Genomic DNA, 20,189 nt, shown 5'->3' with positions numbered 1-20,189 from the left:
ATGGAGGCTCCATGGAGCCATGTGTGCATGCCTGTGTGCCTGTTCTCAGCCCACAAACTCCGTTAGGCAGGCTAGAACTTTATCCAGGTCAACTCTGCATCCTCAGTGCTGGTCTATTCCATCCAAGGCCCCACTCAGGGTATATGCTTGGTGACTGTTGCACAAATGCATAAAGCTCACTTTGCATAAAGCTCACTTCAGCTTCTGTATCTGTAAGGCAAGAATCAGAATCAGCCCTTCAGATTGCTGGAGGCTCTGACAAGCCCATTGGTGGGAAATTTCTCTTTAAAGACATTGATAATGAGGCCAGGGGTGGTGGCTCACACCTGTAATCTCAGCACTTTGGGAGACTGAGGCTGGCGGATCACCTGAGGTTGGGAGTTGGAGACCAGCCTGACCAACATGGAGAAACCTTGTCTCTAAAAAAAAATTAAATTAAAAATATATTTTTAAAAAAGACATTGATATGGGCTGGGCGCAGTGGCTCACACCTGTAATCACAGCACTTTGGGAGGCTGAGGTGGGTGGGTCACTGGAGGTCAGGAGTTTGAGACCAGCCTAGCCTACATGGTGCAACCTCATCTCTACTAAAAATACAAAATATTAGCCAGGTGTGGTGGTACACACCCGTAATCCCAGCTACTCTGGAGGCCGAGGTGGGAGAATCACTTGAACCTGGGAGGCGGAGGCTGCAGTGAGCCAAGATTGCACAACTGCACTCCAACCTGGGTGACAGAGCAAGACTCCATCTAAAAAACAAAAACAAAAACACTGATATAATTTGGATTTTCTTTCTGTCCCAAATCTCAGGAGGGGTTGTAATCCCCAGTGTTGGAAAAGGAGCCTAGTGAGAGGTAATTGGATGTTGGGGGCAAACTTCTCCCTTGCTGTTCTTTTAGTGAATGAGTTCTCATTAGATCTGCTTGTTTAAAAGTGTGTGGCACCTTCCCCCACCCCGCTCCAGCCATGTAGGACACGCCTGCTTCCCCTTTGCCTTCTGCCATGATTGTAAGTTTCCTGAGGCCTCCCAGCCATGCTTCCTGTACAGCCTGCAGAACTGAGCCAATTCAACTTCTTTTTTTTAATGAATCACCCAGTCTCAGACAGTTCTTTGTAGCAATGTAAGAACAAAGAATACAGATGCTAAATTATCCCTTGTCTACCTCCAACTTGGTTCCTCCTTGGATTTTCAATCTATTCGACTTCGTGGCCTGCACCAGCTAGGGAGAGCTAATTGTGTGTATCTGTATCCAACTCTACATTCTGTAACATCATGTTTATAGCTTGAAATCAGCAATGGTGAGTATTTACACTACGGCAATTGGCAAATGCTTCAAACAGGAGTTTTTCCCTCTAGCGATGTTAAACTTTTGCCACTGCCAGGAGGAAATGAATCCTCTAATGGCCACCTTCAAGGATGCAGCACAGTGGAGTGATCATGCATATTGGCTCTGGAGCCAGACCACCTAGGTTCAAAGTCCAGCTCTATCACTTACCAGTTGTGTGACATTGTTCAGTTACTTAACCTCTCTGAGTCTCATTAATCTCATTCATAAGATGATTCCCTATTTCATTAGGGACTCAATGCCATCTTCCATGTAAGTGCTCTCTCAATTAATGTTATATATTAATATTATCAATCAGCTTAAGAGGTGGATAAACTTCCTTGTTTTCCATCTTAGGAAAGGGGTTGCTGAGGACAGGACTTGCAGTGTCAAAATGGAAACTTAAAAATGGCAATGCGTAACTCCAGGTCTGGGCCATTTTTGAGGGTGTCTTGAGCACTGGCAGACCAGATCTTTATGAGCCAATACAGGTTGTGCGTGTGTGTGAGGGGGGAGGTGTGGAGGGGGGTTGGAGAATGAGAGACCTTCCCATTTCTTTACAGGAAAGGCTGCTGTTAGCTCTGAAGCCTAGAACAGATTTGGGGGGAGAGGTGATCTAACCAAACTTTCCCTCTGTCCTCGGCTTGCCAATCTTCTTGCTAGTGAACACTCCTAGTTTGAGGTAGAGGGTTTCCTGTTCCACCTCCTTCTTCCCTCTGTAGAGGAGGTATGTGTTGGGGCAGGTGCGTGTAAGACCATCCTAAGATACCCCTCCAGGGAATCTTCCCATCTTCTCCAGCACTGCCCCATCTGACATCCTGCCTGAAGCCACAGGTTTCCCTTAGAATCGCTAAAGAAGCAGGAGAGAACCCGGAGAACTTCCTGCCCATGTGCACAAGAGGTGATCCAGAAACTTCAAGGGGAAAATCCTGTTCTTCACCCCAACACACCCCAATAGGCGTTGATTTTTGGCTGCCAAGATTACAATCTCTCTGTCTCTCTTTAACACACACACACACACACACACACACACACACACTCTCTTCTGTGTGCCAGGAAGTTCCTGAAGGGTCCTCACTCCTCAGATTCAGGTGCTTCAGGTGCTTCAGGTGGCCCAAACCTGGGAGGTACCCACAACTGACCATGATGCCCGCAAGACTGTGTGAAGGGTTGCCCCATGTGTTCTCCTGCCCCTCCCACTGGATCCCAATGAAGGATCTTTTCAGTACAGGAATCAGAGCATGTCACTCTCAACCTGCCTAAACCCTCCAATGGCTCTCATCACTTTTGATCAAGACCTAAATCCTTTCCAAGTCCACCCTCTCCCTACAGGATCTAACCCTGCTTCCATCCCTGTCTCCTCCCCTTGTCCCTCCCTCTGGGATCCATATACTCAGGCCTCCTGCAGACACTTGTGGTGCCAAGCTCACTCCTGCCCTGGGCCTTTGCTACTGCTGCCCCCTTGGCCTGGAACACTCTTCCCTGCCCTTTCTGCCCACGTGAGGCTGAGAGGCAGACAGACTCATGGTTGCTAGTGTAGAGAGGCCACATTACCGGAGTTTGTATTTCAGTTCTGGCACCTTGAACTGTGTGGCCTTCATCTACTGCTCCAACTCAGCCCTGCTCATAAAGCAAGAAGTTAACTCTGAGAGAAGTGGGTCATTGTCCCCACCCCTCAGCTCCAGAGCAGTGTCACAGATGCTTTGTCCAAGGGAGAGACAGGTCATAACAACACAGATCTTTAAAGTTGTCCGTAAAGGAACTATCTTCCTTTAGAACAGAGTGTGCAGAAATTTAAACCTAAGAGTGCTCCCAAAAGCAGCAGAGATTTTGGTAGTGATCAGGACCCAAAGTTGCTACAATATATCAGCTTAAATGTTCATTTTTCCAGCAAAGAATTTCAAGACTTGCAAAGAAGTAGACACACGTGACCCATACACAGGGAAAGAGCAGTCAACAGAAACTACCTGTGAGTGTGCTCAGAGGTCAGACTTACACAGACTTCAAAGCAACCACTGTAAATATGTTTGAAGAAATAATGGGAGCCATGCTTAAAGAATAAGGGAAGCTAGGCCAGGCACAGTGGCTCACGCCTGTACTCCCAGCACTTTGGGAAGCCGAGGCAGGTGGACCACCTGAGGTCAGGAGTTTGAGACCAGCCTGGCCAACGTGGTGAAACCCCATCTCTACTAAAAATACAAAAATTAGCCAGGTGTGGTTGCAGGTGATTGTAGTCCCAGCTACTCAGGAGGCTGAGGCACAAGAATCACTTGAACCCGGGAGATGGAGGTTGCAGTGAGCTGAGATTGTGCTACTGCCCTCCAGCCTGGATGACAGAGTGAGATTACATCTCAAAAAGAAAAACAAAAACAAAAAGCAAGAATAAGGGAAACTATGATGACTATGTCTCATGAACAGAGAATATAAACAAGAAGATATTATTTTAAAAAATTAATTGAAATTTTGGAGTTGAAAAGTGCAAGTGAAAAATTTACTAGAGGGGCTCAACAGTAGATTTGAGCCAGCCAAAGGAAGATTCAGTGAATTTGAAGACAGATCAATAGAGATTTTGCAGTCTGAAGAACAGAGAGAAAAATATGAAGAAAAGTGAACAAAGCCTTGGAGAAATGTGGGACACAGCTAGGTGCACCAACATATGCACAATAACAGATGTTACAGAAGAAGAGGAAAGAGAGAAAGGAACAGAAAAAAATGTGCAAAAATAATCACTGAAGGCTTTGCAAATTTGATGAGAAACATAAATTATGCATTCAAGAAGCTTAATGAACTCAAAGTAGAATAAATGCAAAGTGGTCAACAACTAGATACATAAAAGAAAGATGTTGAAACCCAAAGATAAAAAGGAAATCTTGAAAGCAGCAAGAGAAACACAGCTCATCACATATAAGGGAACACCAAATCAGATTGACAGCAGATTTCTCATTTGAAACGATGGAGGCCCTAAGGCAGTGGGACAACATATTCAAAGTGCATAAACAAAAACTACCAAGCAAGAATCTTACATCCAGCAAAATTATCATTCAAAAGTAACAATGAAAGAGATAGTCCCAGATAAACAAAAACGGAGAATTTGTTGCCAGGAAACTTACCTTACAAGAAATACTGAAGGAAGTTCTTCAGACCATAATTTGAATCCACACACACAGAAGCCAAAGTGCTCTGGGAAAGGCAACTAGATCATTATGAAAGGCAGTAGGAATGCATATTTATTCACCTTCTCTTAACAGATTTTTAAAAATAATTTGTATATAATTGTATTGTGGGGCCAAGACATATAGAAATGTAATATATTTTGATAATAATAGCACACAGGAGGTGAGTGGGAGCAGAGCTGTATTGGATTAAGCAAGTGAGACCAGATGGGAACTGGAATCCACAGCAACAAATTAAGAGAACCAGAAATTATAAGTAAGAAAGTTAATAAAACAAAGTCTTTTAATATATACTTGTTCTCCTTTCTTCTCTCAGCTTCTTTAAAAGACATAAAACTATACAAAGTAATAATTATAAGAAAGTACTGCTGGTTTTGTAACACATGTAGATGTAATATGTAAAAAAAGAATAGTGCAAAGAGGAATAAGAGAAATAGAGCTATATAGGAGTCACTGGGCATGGTGGCTCACGCCTGTAATCCCAGCACTTTGGGAGGCCGAGGCAGGCCTATCTCTTGAGATCAGGAGTACAAGACCAGGCTGGCCAACATGATGAAACCCCATCTCTACTAAAAATACGAATATTAGCTGGGCATGGTGGCACGCTCCTGTAATCCTAGCTACCGGGGAGGCTGAGGCATGAGAATCGCTTGAACCCAGGAGGTGAAGGTTGCAGTGAGCCAGGATCGTGCCACCACACTGCAGCCTTGGCAACAGAGCAAGACTGTCTCAAGAGAAAAAAAAAAAGAGAGAACTACATAGGAGTAATATTTCTGTATACCACTGGAACTAAGTTAGAGTCTAAATCTAAAGTCAATTCTGATAAGTTAAGATGTACATAGTAAGCTTAAAGCAGTCATTAAGACAAACAAACAGAACAGTGAAAAGGCTATTAAAGAAATTGAAGGCCAGGTGCAGAGGCTCATGCCTGTAATCCCAACACTTTGGGAGGCTGAGGCATATGGATCACCTGAAGTCAGGAGTTCCAGACTAGTCTGGCCAACATGGCAAAATCCCCTCTCTACTAAAAATACAAAAAATTAGCCAGGTGTGGTGGTGGGTGCCTGTAATCCCAGCTACTTGGGAGGCTGAGGCAGGTGAATTGCTTGAACCTGGGAGGCAGAGGTTGCAGCGAGCTGAGATCGCGCCACTGCACTCCAGGCTGGGTGACAGAGTGAGACTATCTCAAAGAAAATAACAAAAAACACCAAAACAAACAAAAAAATGCAAAAAACAGGAATTTAAATATTACACTAGAAAATACTCATTTAGTGTAAAAGATGTCAAGGAAGCACAGAGCAACAGAAAAGATCTGAGACATATAGAAAATAAAAAGTGAAATGGCAGACATAAATCCCACTCTATCAATAATAGCATTAAATGTGAATGAATCCAGTCAAAAGGTTGAGATTTCCTGACTAAATAAAAATCCAAGCCCAACTATATACTGTGTGCAGAAGATACACTCAAGATTCAAAGGTTAAAAGTAGGTTGTGAGTTAAAGGATGGAAAAAATAGAACATGCAAACAGCAACCATAAGAAAACTTGATTGCCTATATTAATATCAGGAAAAATAGACTTTAAAATGAAATATGTTACGAGAGATAAAGAGGGACATTTTATAACGGTAAAAGGATCAATCAATCCATTGGGAAGACATAAAAATTATACACAGATATGCCCCTAACAACGAAGCCCCAACATGTATAAAGCAAAAACAGAACTGAAGGGGCAAATAGACAATTCGAAAATAATAGTTGGAGACTTCAATATCTCACTTTTAGTAACGAATGGAACAACTAAGCAGAGGACTAAAGAAGGCAGCAGAAGACGTGAACAACATTAAACCAACAAGACCTAAAAGACATCTATAGAACATTTCACCCAATAACAAGACAATACATATTCTTCTCAAGAGTACATGAAAATTATTTAGGACAGATTATGTTAGACCACAAAACAAACATTAATGATTTTTTAATCTTTTTTTTTTTTTTTTTTTTTTGACACAGAGTCTTGCTCTGTTGCCCAGGCTGAAGTACAGTGGCACAATCTCAGTTCACTGCAACCTCTGCCTCCTGGGTTCAAGCAATTCTCATGCCTCAGCCTCCAGAGTAGCTGAGATTACAGGCACACACCACCCTACCCAGATAATTTTTGTGTTTTTATAGAGATGGGGGTTTTACCATGTTGGGTAGGCTGGTCTTGAACTCCTGACTTCAAGTGATCTGCCTGAGTCAGTCTCCCAAAGTGTTGGGATTACAAGTGTGAGCCACCATACCCGGGCAATAAATTTTTAAAGATTGAAATCATACAAAATACCTTCTCTGACTGCAATGGAATGAAGCTAGAAATCAATAGACGAAAACAAAGACAACTCACAAATATGTGAAAATTAAAAAATATTTGTGAAAATTCACAAATATGTGAGTCAAGAAATCACAAGGGAGATTAGCAAACACCATGAGAGAATGAGAATAAAAACACAACATACCAAAACTTAACGTGTTTCAGTGAAAGCAGAAACATTTATAGCTATAAAGACCTGCATTAAAAAAGGAGAAAGAGGCCAGGCATAGTGGCTCACTCCTGTAATCCCAGCACTTTGGGAGGCTGAGGCAGGCAGATCACTTGAGATCAGGAGTCTGAGACCAGCCTGGCCAACATGGTGAAACCCCCTCTCTACTAAAATATAAAAATTAACTGGGCATGGTGGCGCATGCCCGTAATCCCAGCTACTTGGGAGACTGACGCAGGAGAATTGCTTGAACCCAGGAGGCAGACGTTGCAGTGATCCAAGATTGCATCACTACACTCCAGCCTGGGCAACAGAGTGAGACTCCATCTCAAAAAAAAAAAGAAAAAAAAAGTCATCCAAAAAAGAAAAACCCTTGACAAGTCCCTGGTGAATTCTACAACACATTTAAAGAACTATCATCAATCTTTCTCAAAGTCTTCCAAAAAATTTAAGAGGAGGGTTGGGGGACTGGGAGGTCCAACATGACCTCATCCACATGACTGGCAATTGTTGCTGATTGTAAGCAGGAGTGTCTATGTTCTCCTCCTTATGGTCACACTTGCTCTGTTAGGTCAGACAGCATCCCTTATATAGAGGCCTAAGGGTCAAGAGTCCAAGCCCAAGACTGGAACTGCAAGGTCTCTTGAGGCATAGGCTCTAAAAATCACATGACGTCACTTCTTTCACATGCTATTGGTCAAAACAAGTCACATGGCTCACTCAGACTCAAGACAGTGGAGAAACAGACTCCACCTTGGATGGGAGGAATAGCAGAGTCACATTACAAAGGGGCATGGATAGGGGTTAGGAGGAATGTGTGGTCATTAATTTACCCCAAAGAGACTGGGCGTGGTGGCTCACGCCCGTAATCCCAGCACTTTGGTGGGGCCAAGGCAGGTGGATCATGAGGTCAGAAGTTCAAGACCAGCCTGGCTGAGATGGTGAATCTTCATCTCTACTAAAAACACAAAAGGTGGCTGGTCACGGTGGCTGACACCTATAATCCCAGCACTTTGGGAGGCTGAGGCGGGCAGATCACCTCAGGTCGGGAGTTTGAGACCAGCCTAACCAACTTCTCTACTAAAAAAATACAAAATTAGCTGGGTGTGGTGGTGCATGCCTGTAATTCCAGCTACTCAGGAATCTGAGGCAGGAGAGTCACTTGAACCTGGAAGGCAGAGGTTGTGGTGAGCCAGGATCATACCACTGCACTCTGGTCTGGACACCAAGAGTGAAACTCTGTCTCAAAAAAAAAAAAAAGAAAGAAAGAAAGAAAGAAAAATAATACACAAAGTAGCCAGGCATGATGGCAGGCGCCTATAATCCCAGCAACTTGGGAGGCTGAGGCAGGAGAATTGCTTGAACCCGGAAGGCAGAGGTTACAGTGAGCCAAGATTCCGTCACTGCAGTCCAGTCGGTCTCAAAAAAAAAAAAAAAAAAAAATTTAGGCGAGGCGAGGTGGCTCATGGCTGCAATCCCAGCACTTTGGAAGACCGAAGTGGGTGGATCACCTGAGGTCAGGAGTTCGAGACCAGCCTGGCCAACAAGGTGAAACCCCATTTCTACTAAAAAACACAAAAACTAGCTGGGCATGGTGGTGTGTACCTATAATCCTTGCTATTCAGGAAGATGAGGCGAGAGAATCGATTGAACCTGGAAGGTGGAGGTTGCAGTGAGCTGAGAACCACTGCACTCCAGCCTGGGTGACAGAGCGAGACTCCATCTCAAAAAAAAACAAACAAAAAAAATGTACTCCAGAGAATGCTTGCACTTGATAAGGTCTACAGGTCCAACTGACATGGTCTGGCTCTGTGTCCCTACCCAAATCTCACCTTGAATTGTAATAATACCCATGTGTCATGGGAGGGACCCCATTAGAGGTAATTGAATTATGGGGGTGGGTTTTTCTTGTGTGATTCTCCTGGTAGTGAGTAAGTCTCAAGAGATCTGATGGTTTTATCAAGAGAAGCTCCCTCGCCTGCCACCATGGAAGATGACTCTTTGCTCTTCCTTCATCTTCTGCCATGACTGTGTGGCCATCCCAGCCATGTGGAACAGTGAGTCCACTAAACCTCTTTCCTTTATAAATTACCCAGTCTTGGGTATGTCTTTATTAGCAGTATGAGAATTGACTAATACATCCACCAACCCTAAGAAGTCAGTGGAAGGATTCCATATGAAAATTTAGCCAGAGGATTTCATGCTGGTTGTCTGAAAGCCAGAAGCTTCTAAAGAACCTTTCAGGACAACTGTCTAAGCATGACCTCATGTCATCCTGTTGTGAGGATTAAATTAGTTAATTCAGGGGAGGCACTTAGATAAGTGCCTGGCATGCAGTAAACACGTGATCAATTTCAGTTGTTATTATCTTCACCATAATTTTATGGGTCAGGCTTGTTATTTTTCCTGTTTTACAGATGAAGAGGCAGAGACTCACAGATGCACAGTAAGTTGCCTGAGGGTTATGCAACAAATAAGCAGGGAAGCCAGATTAGAACCCACATGAGAGGATCACCCATGTGTAAGACTCCAAAGCCTCACTCGGGTGCAGAGAGGCAGGTATGAGGACATTCATCGCTGCATCGTTTCAGTAGCTTAAAATCAGAAACAGTGCAGATGTCCACCAACAGGGGCCACCCAGTAAACCCCAGCGTGCCCAGCCAGGGAGTGCTTTGTGCTGATTATAAGAAATGAGGTCACGCTATACATAGGATGTGGGACCATCTCCAAGACATTCTGTTCAGTAAAAAGAACATCTGAAAAAAAGGTTCCATAACCCACAGAAAATACTGCCAAATATTCCAAAAAATCTAATTCCAAGCGTGTGTGTTTGTGACCTCTGGAGGCTGATCTGAAGCAAATCTAGGTGAATTAAACAATAGGATCTATTTATAGGAGTCTTCCTTTCTTACTTTTCTTTATTTTTGTTGGATTTTGAAACATGTTCAAAGAAAAATTCAGAGTACAATAAAGTACCGGTCGGGTGCGGTGGCTTATGCCTGTAATCCCAGCACTTTGAGAGGCCGAGGTGGGTGGATCACCTGAGGTCAGAAGTTCGAGACCAGGCTGGCCAACATGGTGAAACCCTGTCTCTGCTAAAAACACAAAATTAGCCGGGTGTGGTGGCGCATGCCTGTGATCCCAGCTACTTGGGCGGCTAGGCAGGAGAATTGCTTGAACACAGTAAGTGGAGTTGTGGTGAGCTGAAATCATGCCATTACGCTCCAGCCTGGGCAACAAGAGTGAAACTCTGTCTCAAAATAAATAAATAAATAAAAATAAAAATATAAAAATTAACGGGGTGTGGTGGCAGGTTCTTGTAATCCCAGCTACTCAGGAGACTGAGGCATGTGAATTGCTTGAGCCCAGGAGGTGGAGGTTGCAGTGAGCTGAGATTGTGCCACTATACTCCAGCCTAGCCGACAAGATGAAACTGGGTCTCAAAAATAAATAACTAAATAAAGTACCTAGAAGAAAAAGAAAATCACCTGAGATTCCTCCCCTCCCCTAGAGCTAACTAGGCTAACATTTTGATACATATCTTTCCAGTCTGTATCCTGTGTGACTGACTGTATATATGCATATGTATTATTTTCAGCTGTTGGCTTCCTCCTCATGGTCCAAGACAGCTGCTCCAGATTTAGTCATGACATCTGTTTCCTGCCAGCAAGAAGGGGAAAATGGGAAGTAGAGGGCCTTCTAAGTATACAACCTAGAACTTCCACACATTATTCTTTATCACATCTCATTTGTCTAAATGTAGTCACATGGCCATGCTGGACAGAAGGAAGCCTGGGAAATGTGGTCTTTCCTCTGGGCTGCCTCATGCCCAGTGAAAAGTCAGGAGCTCTATGACTATGAAAGAAACAGGAGAATGGATATTGTGGCAACTAGCAGGAAAAATTTGTGTCTTACATTCTAACCATTGAACTCCGGGAGAGGACACTGGTCTGTGCCATTCTTTTGAGATGGAGTCTTCCTCTGTTGCCCAGGCTGGAGTGCAGTGGTGTGATCTTGGCTCACTGCAACCTCCACTTCCTGGGTTCAAGCAATTCTCCTGCCTTGGTCTCCTGAGTAGCTGGGATTATGGGCACGCGCCACCATGCCCAGCTAATTTGTTGTATTTTTAGTAGACGTGGGGTTTCACTATGCTGGCCAGGCTGGTCTCAAACTCCTGACCTCGAGTGATCTGCCTGCTTCAGCCTCCCAAAGTACTGGGATTACAGGTGTGAGCCACCATGCCCAGACAAGGGCAGCCCTTCTTTCTTAAGGCATGCCTCGTAGCCAGGTGCTCAACTGCAGTTTCCAAATGAAAGTCAGAGTCCCAGCAACACATCCAATATTTGCCAATCACAGCACTTCCCCGGATTTGCTTCTTGAAAGCATCACGAAGAGAATCAGGAAAGGCTATCCCATTACAAAAACAGAACTGCATGACAAAGTGCATGACGCAACTTCTCCAGCAATTTTCAGATCCTTTGCTGGTCATTCTTAAAGTGATGCCATTAGTCTCTCTGTGTGTAAATCACATCCTGTCTAGAAGAGCTCTAGAAGAATATTTAATTTCTTTCTTTCTTTTCTTTTTTTTGAGACAGAGTCTTGCTCTGTTGTCCAGGCTGGAGTGCAGTGGCCCGATCCTGACTCACTGCAAACTCCATTTCCCTGGTTCAAGCAATTCTCATGCCTCAACCTCCAAATAGTTGGGATTACAGGTGCCCACCACCACACCCGACTTTATTTCATATTTTTAGTGGAGACAGGGTTTCACCATGTTGCCCAGGCTGGTCTCAAAACTCCTGGCCTCAAGTGTTCAGCCCACCTTGGACTCCTAGTGCTGGGATTACAGGTGTGCTGCCGCGCCCAGCCCATAGAAGAGCCCTTAACTTCTCTTCCCTTCTGAAGGAGTTTGTGTGTCGCTGGAGAAGGGGGAGTGTGATGGAGATGCCATGCAAGTGGATTTCAACTTTTCAAGGTCAAGCCAGAAGATGATGGGCCAGGGAGGAGCTTTAATTGCTCTGTGACTTGGGTTTCCCCGTCTGAAGCCAGTGCTTGCCTTATCAAGGTTTTCCCACCAATTCACATGCTGAGGCTCATGTCTCTGGCACAGAAAGACCATGGGATGCAGAACCTCAGCAGCCTGGGTCTGAGTCTCGGTTCTGCCACTCAGTGACCTACCAAGATATTGGCCCTCTTTGGGCCTCAGTTTCTTTATTTGCAAAATAGGACTGATAACAATAGGAGGAATTTCATAGAGTTTCTGCAAGAATTAAATAAATACAGCCTCAGAAAGAGCCCAGGGCATGGGATGGGGTTGGCCTTCAGCACAGGACAGCAGGAATGGCCTCGTACCCTTGCCTATGATCGACCAGGAAGAGAAGCAGTGGGAAGCCTCTGCAAAGCCATGCAGTTCCTGGTGGGTCTCAGTGCGGATGGACAGGGTAGATGCGTGGCTATTCTGGTGCTGACCAACCCCAAGGAAGCATAAGAGCCATTCGGTCTCCTTCAGATGGCATGTCTCCTTCTGTCTTCAGTGCAGAACTGGCCTGATTTTGTGTTTCTGAACCCCCTTTCTCCAGGACACATCTGAAACGTGGTACTCAGTGTTTATGCCAACAGCTCATCAGAAAGAACCCTGGATCCAGAGCCAACTAAAGTGGGCTTTGTGTGCAGATTTCACAACCCGTTTTCTGCCGGACCCTGGGTCCATCATTCCCCCAACTCTGTTTCCACCACTGCAATGTGATGTGGGGCTGTGGTGATGAGAATTGAGCGCATTTCACAAGCTCCAGGGCTGGGAGAACTGGGGAGGGCGCACCATCGTGTCAGTTTTCTATCGCTGCTGCCACACGTGGCCAGTAAACAGCAACTTTTAAAACAATGCAAATTTATTATTTCGCAGTTCTGTTGATTAGACGTCAGATCCAGGTCTCTCAGGGCTAAAATCGGGGTGTCAGCAGGGCGGCGTGCCTTGCTGGAGGCTCTGGGGAAGAATCTGCTTCCAAGCTCCTGCAGGTCGCTGGCAGAGTCCAGTTCCACGTGGTTTCAGACGACGTTCCCACTTCCTCGCTGGCTGTCAGCTGGGGCCGCCCTTAGCTCCTGGGGCTCCTGATTCTTTAGGTCCCTGTGCAGGGGCTCCTCTTATATCCAGAGCTAGCAACACCAGGCGTTTCAAATCCTTCTCAGCCTTGGAGTCTCCCTGATGGTTCCTCCTGCAGCTTCTGTCTTCTCACCTCCTTTGCTGAATCTCTTGCGACTCTCTGCTTTTAAGGGCTTGTGTGATTAGATTGGGCCCACTCAGATAATCCAAAATAATCTCCCTATTTTAAAGTCTGTAACCTTCATTCTATCTGCAAAGTCCTTTTTACTATGCAATGTAACAATCACAGATTCCAAAAATTAGGGTGTCTGTCTACATCTTAGGGAGCCATTCTGCCTACCACTATTTTTTTTTTTTTTTGAGACAGGGTCTAGCTCTGTCACCAAGGCTAGAGTTCAGTGGCACAATCAGGGCCCACTGCAGCCTGGACCTCTTGGGCTCAATCAAGCCTCCTACTCAGCTTCCTGAGTAGCTGGGACTACAGGCGCACACCACCATGCCCAGCTAATTTTTTGTACTTTTAGTAGAGACAGGTTCTCACCACATTGCCCAAGGCTGGTCTCGAACCCCTGGGCTCAAGCAATCCACCCATCTAGGCCTCCCAAAATGCTGGGATTACAGGCGTGAGCCACCTAACCTGGCTTTACCACTATTATTTGTTGAGCCTTTCTCAAGGCAGGGCACTGGGCTTATCACAGGGTGAATCCCAAAATTAGAGGTCAGCTTGGAAGGCCACAGGGGTTCTTAGCTTCCTACAGGAAAGAATTCAAGAGTAAGTCAACAAAGCAAAAGCAAGTTTAAGAAAGTCCCTCTTCGGGACTTTGGGACTGAGGCGGGAGGATCACTTGAGGTCAGGAGTTCAAGGCCAGCCTGGCCAATGTGGCAAAACCCCATCTCTACAAGAAACACAAAAATTAGCTGGGTGCAGTGGGGTGCACCTGTGGTCCCAGCTACTTAGGAGGCTGAGGCAGGAGGACTGCCTGCGAGGTGGAGGCTGCAGTGAGTCGAGATTGTGCCACCACACTCCAGCCTGGGTGACAGAGCCAGAATGTGTCTCAAAAAAGAAAAAAAAAATTAAAAGAATAAAAGGATGGCTACTCCATAGAGCAGTCCTGAGGTCTGCTGACTATTTTTATGGCTATTTCTTGATCATATGCTAAACAGAGTGTGGATTATTCATGAGTTTTCGAGAAAAGGGGTAGTGAATTCCTGGAACTCAGGGTTCCTCCTCTCTTTTAGACCATGTAGGGTAGCTTCTGGCTGTTGCCATGGCATTTGGAAACTGTCATGGTGCTAGTGGGAGTGTCTCTTAGCATGCTGATATATTACAATTAGCATATATTATAATTATAATGAACAGTGAGGACGACCAGAGGTTGCTTTCATCTCCATCTTGGTTTTGGTGGGATCTGACCAGCTTCATTTATCAGCAAGGTCTTTGTGACCTGTACCTTGTAAAACCAGTCCTGCCTTACTCCTATCTGAGGCTGAGCCTCGGGGGTGGGGGGGGGGTGGGCGGGTTGGGGTGGGGGGGGTTGTTCACAGTGAACAATTCAAACTCAGGTTCTCCCTCTTGGAGCTCAAAGACTTGAAGAGCAAGGACCGCTGTCAGCACGTGACCCCAATTGCAGGGTCTGGGACACACATGCAGACCCACAGGCCATTGTAGAGAAAGTGTTAAAAGGTATAAGTCAAGCCATGGCCACTCGAAGCAGTGTGCCCTGAGGCAGAGGGTTCTCCCTAACCCAGGGAAGGACAGGGCAGGGCAGGGCAGGGAAGAAACTGGGCCTGGGGCCAGGATTCCTGAACTGGGGGTAGATTTGCCCAAACCTAGGGCAGGGCTGACCAGGTCAAGCACAGCAGGGAGCCAGGATGTGTGGGCCCCCTGTGGGTGGGTTCTCTAGGCTTCACTTTTCTGGCTCTGGTTTCCAGGCAGTTCTAAAAGCCTCCTAGTGGCCCAACACGGTGGCTAATACTTGTAATCACATTTTGGGAGGCCTTAGGCGAGCAGATCACTTGAGGTCAGTCAGGAGTTTGAGACCAGCCTGACCAACATGGCGAAACCCTGTCTCTACTAAAAACATAAAAATTAGCCGAGCATGGTGGTGGCACCTATAATCCCAGCTACTTGGGAGGCTGAGGCAGGAGAACTCGGGAGGTGGAGGTTGCAGTGAGCTGAGATCGTGCCAGTGCACTCCAGCCTGGGTGATAGAGTGAGACTCCATCTCAAATAAAATAAAATTAAAGTCTCCCAGCATATACCACCCCAGCAAAATGGCAGGAGGGAATGTCCCTGAGACCTCCACTTTTGGGGGTTTGAATGGGTAGCTTTAAACCAGAAGAGTTACTCTTGCCGTGGGTTCCCAGGGCAGAGATTGAGCCCTCACCCCACCTCACCACACACACATCCTCTCAGCTCCCACCTCCCGACCTGAGAGGGAGGGAGAGCCATTCTGTCCTTTTCCTGCAGCGTCCCTTTGCTCAGTTGGTCACCAACATCCTGAAAAACATTCTTAGGAGATCAAAAAGAAGAACATTTTGGTCGATGTGATAGGTTGGCCCAGTGCGCCACTCGCCCAGTGCAGGGTCCTCTCGAAACCACCTTTGCAAAATTATGACTGAGACAGTGAGAGATCTAACTCAACCGACGCCGTCTTGTTTCTAACCTCCAAGCTGTCCTTGTTCATTCCTGGGTGGAGGCTGAACTAACTTTGGGAGAAACTTAGTTTATACTTTATTTTTATTTTATTTTTTTGAGATGGAGTCTCACTCTGTCACCCAGGCTGCAGTGCTGTGGCACCATCTCAGCTCACTCCAATCTCCACCTCCCAGGTTCAAGTGATTCTCCTGCCTCAGCCTCCTTAGTAGCTGGGATTACAGATATGTGCCACTGCGTCCAGCTAATTTTTTTATTTTTAGTAGAGGTGGGGTTTCACCGTGTTGGCCAGGCTGGTCTTGAACTCCTGACCTTGTGGTCCACCTGCCTTGGCCTCTCAAAGTGCTGGGATTACAGGCATGAGCCACTTCCTGGGCTTAGTTTATACTTTAAACAGAAGGTAACAGCCCTTTCCCAAAACAGACATCCTTCTTGTCTGGAGACTAAGTTGCCTCTGTAGGACTAACATTAGCTACAAGATTAGAAATTTTGGTTTAGGAGTCATGCAGCTGGAAGCTACAAGATTCCGACCCTCCCTAAAATGCTCCTAACATCGGTGCTTGAGATATTTTTCAGACCTGCACTTGATGGATCAGCTGGCACTACCCAGATAAATAATCTGGCTCATCTGTTCTTGTGGCCCCCACCCAGGAACTGACTCAGCACAGGAACACAGCTTCCACTCCCTGTGATTTCATCTCTGATCAATCAGCTCTCCTGGCTCACTGGCTTCTTCCCACCCACCAAGTTACCCTTAAAAACTCTGCTCCCTGAATGCTTGGAGAAACTGATTTGAGGAATAAAACTGCAGTCTCCCGTACAACTGGTTCTGCGTGAATTACTTTTTCTCTATTGCAATTCCCCTGTCTTGATGAACCAGCTTTGTCTAGGGAGCAGGTAAAGTGAACCCCTTGGGTGGTTACCCAGGATGACATTATTTCTCTCCAGGTTGGCTGCAGTGGCTTCTGAGCCTGCTTGTATCTGGTGTGGTCCCTTTCAATGTCATGCAGGCCAAAGCAGCCCTCCATCTCTCCATGATCTCGGCTTTCCAGGTATACTGTGTCTCTCTCTCTCTCTGGATCCCCACCCTGGCTTCCTTTCAGGCACTTGAATGCATCCTGTTGGCTCTACCATTTGGCCTTCAAATTGTCGTTTCCTCCTGGAAGGCACCTTCTGCCTTACCTCACATCCTTCTCTCATACTTGCCTTGAGATACCAGCTTGCAGGGGCATCCTTGGGAAAGCCCACCCCTTGGACTGAGTGACTGAGTCTGGAGTTCTGATCTCTCTCTCTCTCTGTCTCTTTTTTGTTTTTGAGATGGCGTCTCGCTCTGTTGCCCAGGCTGGAGTGCAATGGCACCATCATGGCTCACTGCAGCCTTGACCTCCTGGGCTCCAGCAATCCTCCCACCTCAGGCTTGTGAGTAGCTGGGACCACAGGCATGTGCCACTATACCTAGCTAATTGCTGTATTTTTTGTAGAGGCAGGGTCTGGCTATGTTGCCCAGGCTGATTTGAAACTCCTGGGCTCAAGCAATCCTCCTGCCTCAACCTCCCAAAGTGCTGGGATTACAGATGTAAATCACCACATCCAGCCCTGATCTCATTCTTCAGAGAATTTACCTAGCTGGTCACTTGGTGTCTGTAGGAACATCATATGTTTCAGGCCTGCCTCAAAACTGCATTTCAGCTGGGGGCAAAGCTGGGGCAAGCAGAGTGTAGTTTGGGGACATCAAGGGTCTGTGGTGGATATCCTCGCAAAGTGAGACAGCTTTTCGATGATATTTATTGAACACTTACTGTTTCCCAGTGCGGTGCCAAGCACTTCGCACATAGTAGCTCAGTGCATCCTGGGGCGGAGATGCTTTTCTCATCCTCATGTGCTGAGAAGGCTAAGAGTTGGATCTTGCACAGTACCTTAAGGGCTAAAGACTTCCAAGGATGGGCTAGGCACAGTGACTCATGCCTGTAATCCCAGCACTTTGGGAGGCTGAGGCGGGTGGATCATGAGGTCAAGAGATCCTGGCCAACATGGTGAAATCCCGTCTCTACTAAAAATACAAAAATTAGTGTCACACGCCTGTAGTGTCAGCTACTTGGGAGGCTGAGGCAGAAGAATCTCTTGAACCCAGGATGCGGAGGTAGCAGTGAGTCGAGATCGTGCCACTGCACTCCAGCCTGGCAACATCTTAAAAAAAAAAAAAAAGTCTTCCAAGGATGGTGCAGGAAAGCAAAACCAGAGAGGAGCCTTTTCCAAATGTCCATGCTCCCTCCACCCGGTCCTTGTCAGGCCACATTAGCACGGATAGCGCCACACCCCACCTCCTCTTCTGCATCTACTTTGTGTGTGTGCACATATAATTAATTCTGGGGCAGCTTCCTACATCAGTACAGAGAAACTCCTTGATCATCATCCACTTCAACATCCTTCCTGGGAGGGACTGGCTGGAAATCCAAATGTTTTCGTAAGGGCAAATACAAAAAATAAAATAAAATAATTCTCCCTGGTGCAGAAAAGGAAAGAGACATCCTGTTCTTAAATAATCTAGAGCAAACACTTTGGAAAACGTGATTATTTCTCTGTTCCTTTAAGATGTGAGTCTTTTTAAAAGTCAAATGAGCCTCCTGCCGGTTTTACAAGCCAGGAATGTTGTCCCAGGGGCCTAGGAGGCATCTGTTTGGAAGGTAAACATCAAGATAGCACCTTTATCACCCAGTCTCCTGGGAGGCTAGGAGCCTGACTTCAGTACCTGGTTCCAAGTTGCAAAACAATCCATCATCCATCATAAAGATATGAGTTTCTATTTCCTCTGGATAAAGACAATTAGCTAACACGGATGGCCACTCCAATTACCAAGTGAATTCAGGATAAAACATGCTGCAAATGGTGCTGAGCGGTCACCTGACTTGAGGACTTTTTTTTTTGAAATGGAGTCTTGCTCTGTTGCCCAGGCTGGAGTACAGTGGTGTGATCTCAGCTCACTGCAACCTCTGCTTCCTGGGTTCAAGCAATCCTCCCACCTCAGCCTCCTGAACTGGGACTACAGATGTGCACCACCACACCCGGCTAATTTTTGTATTTTTAGTAAAGATGGCGTTTCACCATGCTGGCTCAAGCTGGTCTCGAACTCCTGACTTCAAGTGATCTGCCTGCCTCGGTTTCTCAAAGTGTTGGGATTACAGGCATGAGCCACCATGTCCGGCCCGAGTTATTATTTGAGGACATATATGCAATAGGTTGTACCTGCTTGGCTAGATAAAAGAGTGACATTTATTTCTCTTTGTAATCTCTTTTGTGGATTGCCTGTGATGACCACTGCAGTCTGGTTTAATGCTTATTTAAGAATAAAACTGTTTTCTCTTCTACTTTTGTGGAAAGGTTTTCTGGATTAGATCTTATTTTTAATTTTGTCTCTAACACCTTCAAATGTCTTTCTACAGAGGCCTGGTTAAATAAACTTGGCACCTCCACACCATAGAATACTACACAGCCACGACAAAGAACAAGGAACCTGTTTTCATTGTTGAATAAAAAAATGCAAGGTGAGCAATAGTTTACCACTTTTTCCGTAAAAAAAAGAGGTCTGAGAAGATTCTGTATTTGCTTACATTTGTATAATCTCTGAAAGGGCAAACAGGGGCTAATAAAGGTGCCTCTGTGTGTGTGTGTGTGTGCACGTGCATGCGTGTGTGTGCATGTGTGTGCACGTGAAGAGAAACTGGGCAGATGAGGGAGAGGAAAAGGATGAAAACTTTTCTCTGTACACCTTACATGTTGTGATTTTTTGAAACACGTGACTGTATTATCTATTCAAAACAAATTAAAAGGGAAGGGGAGTGTAGTGGTGGCAAGCAAACAAAACCTCTAAAAAGAAGTCCCAGGGACTGGGGGCGGTGGCTCACTCTTACAATCTTAGCACTTTGGGAAGCCAAGGTGGGCAGATTACCTGAGCTCAGGAGTTTGAGACCAGCCTGGGCAACATGGTGAGACCCCCGTCTCTACTAAAACTACAAAAAATAAGCCAGGTGTGGTAGCGTGCACCTGTAGTGTGCACTCAGGAGACTGAGGCAGGAGAATCACTTGAACCTGGGAGGTGGAGGTTGCAGTGAGCCGAGATTGCACCACCGCACTCCAGCCTGGGCAACAGAGCAGGACTCTGCTTCAAAAAAAAAAAAAAAAAAAAAAGCCCCAGACCCAGACATTCTCTAAGCACTTGATTCTGTTCATTCCTGAGCTCAGCCTTGAGCTTAGAACCAACTGAAAACTAATTGCACATGTTGGGGTTCACATTAAATTTCTTCTTTTTAAAATTATTATTTTTAAGACATGGGTTTTTGCCATGTTGGCTAGGCTGATCTCGAACTCCTGGCCTCAAGTTATCTGCCTGCCTTGGCCTCCCAAAGTGTTGGGATTACAGGT

At 45.7% G+C, this 20,189-nt stretch overlaps 1 long non-coding RNA gene across 1 annotated transcript in view; it reads left to right on the top strand.

Annotated features, from left to right (window-relative positions):
* LOC110567168 (uncharacterized) overlaps positions 1-19,310 on the top strand; it is a 69,544-nt gene extending 50,234 nt beyond the window's left edge. Inside the window, exon 4 of the long non-coding RNA XR_002477628.2 lies at positions 19,211-19,310. This is a non-coding gene — a long non-coding RNA (uncharacterized LOC110567168). The remainder of the gene's footprint in view (positions 1-19,210) is intronic.
* The last annotated feature ends 879 nt before the right edge of the window (positions 19,311-20,189 follow it).

The sequence above is a fragment of the Aotus nancymaae genome, unplaced genomic scaffold (genome assembly GCF_030222135.1).
Source record: "Aotus nancymaae isolate 86718 unplaced genomic scaffold, 86718_ANA_hifiasm-v0.15.2.pri h1tg000029l, whole genome shotgun sequence".
NCBI lineage: Eukaryota > Metazoa > Chordata > Mammalia > Primates > Aotidae > Aotus > Aotus nancymaae.
The sequence above is the reverse complement of the archived record's forward strand: the minus strand, read 5'-3'. Positions and strand labels throughout refer to the sequence as shown.